The sequence below is a fragment of the Vollenhovia emeryi genome, unplaced genomic scaffold (genome assembly GCF_000949405.1).
Source record: "Vollenhovia emeryi isolate VEMERY1.0 unplaced genomic scaffold, V.emery_V1.0 DF940292.1, whole genome shotgun sequence".
Taxonomy (NCBI): Eukaryota; Metazoa; Arthropoda; class Insecta; order Hymenoptera; family Formicidae; genus Vollenhovia; species Vollenhovia emeryi.
In genome coordinates, this window is record NW_011966074.1 from 1 (window position 1) to 3,584 (window position 3,584).

Below are 3,584 nucleotides of genomic sequence, written 5' to 3' on the forward strand. Positions count from 1 at the left end.
TCTCTCTCTCTCTCTCTCTCTCTCTCTCTCTCTCTTTGTTCTTCCGAGTGAGGACAATCTCGATAACATTCCAACTGCCAAGAACACGCGAGATAAACTGTTTAAGGTACTGAAACCGTCGGAAGTATCACTCAAGGTAAACCGAGTGTCTCTTAGGAGGAATGCTGTGAAAATAGAGGCAAATTCACCGGATATGGAGCGTATCAAATCACATCCGGGTATCGCAGAGGCAGGATTAAAAGTAGTAGAGCGTCTAAAGGTAAATCCGAGACTTATCATACACGGAATCACATGCGATATGACTAAGGAAGAAATCTGGGAGAATCTTGTGACTCTAAATCTGAAGAGTGAAGATGGAAATAAAGTAAAAGTTATTTATATATTTTCACCTAAAACCAATAAAAACATCAAAAGTTGTGTAATAGAGGTTGAGCCAGAGCTGAGGGATAGATTGACTGCGCTGGATAGAGTGTATTTGCGCTATTCGGTTTGCAGGGTGTCGGACCACATCAGGGTACTGCAGTGCTACAGGTGCTTGCATTTTGGGCACTTTGCTAGGGACTGTAAGGGTAAATCTCTCTGCGGGCACTGTGGAGATGAGCATGAGATGAGGGATTGTAAGCGGAGAGGTGAGGAACCAAAATGTGGAAATTGCACGCGTATGGGAGCAAAAGAAAATGTAATACATACGGCACTGGATGTGAAGAATTGCCCGATATTGAAGAAACGAATCCTTAAAAGGCTATCGTACATCAACTATGGCTAACAGACAGCTTGTGCTAGAGGATTTGAAAATGTGCCATGTCAACACCCAGTCGTTGCTGGCACATATAGATGAGTTTAGATTGCACTTCCTAAAGGCAGATTTTCACATCATCTGTGTATCTGAAACGTGGTTAAAGCCTTCAGTATCGGACGACATGGCTGGCTTAGAGGGCTATAACATTCATAGGTGTGACAGAATCGGTAGGAATGGTGGTGGAGTGGCAATCTATGCAATGGAAGGCATCGAGGTGAAAGTCCTTGAGCACTCTAACAACGAGTATAGTAGGAAGCCAGAATATATAATCGCGGAGATAAAATGCTTCAAGGCATCTAAGGTATTGCTATCGGTGGTGTACAGGCCGCCACATTGTGGATACCTTAACGAATTCGAGGAAAGCTTCCTGAAATGGCAGGTACTCTACTCAAATTCCATAATTGTGGGAGACTTTAACAGTGATTTAAATAGTAGTACATATGATAGTGAACATATAAAATCTTTCATTGACTCGTCCGCACTTACTTTGGTCCCTTTAAGAGCAACGCATCATGTGGGAAATTCAAGTACTCTTCTCGACTTGTGTATTGTTGATGATATAGACAAGCTCCGCTGTTATGGGCAATATGATGTATCGTTTCTCTCAGCGCATGAATTAATATATATAGTTTACGGTATTAAAATCGAAAGGCGTAAATATGGCGTTGTAAGGCGAAGAAATTTCAAAAATTTCAACCGCGATAGCTTTCATCTCCACTTGAATAACTACGACTGGAACGGAATAATGAGGACAGAATCCATTGACGACAAAGTGGCACTGTTGAATGGAGCTATACATGATTGTTTGGATGAACAAGCTCCAATGAGAGAATTTAAACTGAAGAGGCTTCCGGCTCCATGACTGACGGACGAAATTAAGGCAAAAATGCGAGAAAGGAACATTGCCAGAAGAGCTTGGCGCAGAAGAAGAACGGATGAGGCAAATGCGAAATTCAAGATATTGAGAAACAAAGTCCAATTAATGGTTCGGAAGGCGAAAACGGAGTACTATCTGACACTCTTCGAGAACTGTAGGAATACCAAAGAAGTTTGGAGTGAACTGAGACGGCTTGGACTCCTGAAAGCAAAGAAGAATAAAACCACTGAGAAAATTAATACGGAAGAACTGAATAAATATCTTGCGGGAGTCTGCATTGGGGCGGTGTAACTCCATCTTGCGAGCCGTTTTTTCTTGGAGATGTGAGCTATCATGATGAGAAGTTTTACTGGAGGAATATCGATGCTTCAGACATGCTCAAAGCAATCAATAGGATAAAGACGAGGGCAGTTGGCTGTGACAACCTATCCGCACAAATGATTAAGCTGGCCTTACCTAGCATAGAGCCATCATTACTGCATATATTTAATTTCTCACTCCAGCAGGGTGTGTTCCCGGAATTGTGGAAGGTGGCGCACATCTGTCCCATACCTAAGATCCCCACACCAGCGGATTTCTCACACTACAGACCGGTGTCGCTGTTATGTGCGGTGTCCAAGGTGCTCGAGAGGCTTGCGGCGGATCAGATCAGAGATTTTGCTGAGGAGCGCGGTCTCTTTGACTGTAGACAGTTTGCCTATAGAAGGGGTCACACCACTCAAACTGCTTTACTCGGTCTATTAGAGGATGTGAGAGGAGCCGCTGACGGCAGAAAAGTCACCACTGCGATTCTTTTCGATTTCTCGAAGGCCTTTGACAAGGTGGACCACTATAAGCTCATACAAAAACTTAGATCTCTCAATTTCTCAGCTTCTGCCTTGAGATGGTTATGTGCATATTTAACCGGAAGAAGCCAGGCAGTGCGTGATGATGAGGGGAACGTTTCCTCGGTCGTGCATACAAATATGGGAGTACCGCAAGGTTCGGTCCTGGGACCGTTGCTCTTTGTTCTATTCCTGTCGGACTTCAAACAGATACTGCTGACCTCGAAATATATATTTTATGCTGACGACCTGATCATTTATAAGCACTGCAATCCGGGCGATTTGGACGGTGACATTGCACTGATGCAAAATGATATATGTATGATTGAGAGATGGGTACATGACAATGGCCTAGTACTGAATCCTGATAAAACACACGCTATCATCTTCGGGACAGCGCGCTATGTTAGAAATATTCAGTTTGAACGTCTTCAACGGTTCTGTGTTGGACGTAGGAGAATAGAATATGTGGATACAGTAAAATATCTTGGAATCACACTCACAAGTACTCTGGCATGGAACGGGCATGTGGACGGAGTTGTTAAGCAAACAAATCGGACGGTACACCAATTAAAAGTTTGCAAACACCTGTTACCGGTACCTTTGAGAACGAGACTGATCGTGTCTCTTGTCTTGCCGCATATCGATTACTGTTGCGTGGCATTCACTGATATCACGAGAGAGCAAAATACTAGACTGCAGCGCTCTTTAAATACCTGTATAAGATTCATCTTTAACATCAAAGGCTATGAACACGTGACACCGTTCTTCGAACAGTTAGGATGGCTCAAAGTACAGCAGCGTAGACTTTATTTCGTTGGTTGCCTTACATACGATATACTAACGAAGGAGATTCCTAAAATTTTGCACGATAAGTACAGTTTCAGAAGGGAGGTCATTGCCAGGGATACAAGATTGTCAAAAGATTTGCTCACTGTCCCTGTGTGCCGCACTGAGATGTATAAGAGATCATTTAGAGTGGTGTCGGCTTATTTCTGGAATGATTTGCCGTTGACCTTGCGTCGTGCATCTAGTCAAAATAATTTTTAAGGCAGAATTATATAAAAATTCTAAAGAAACAACT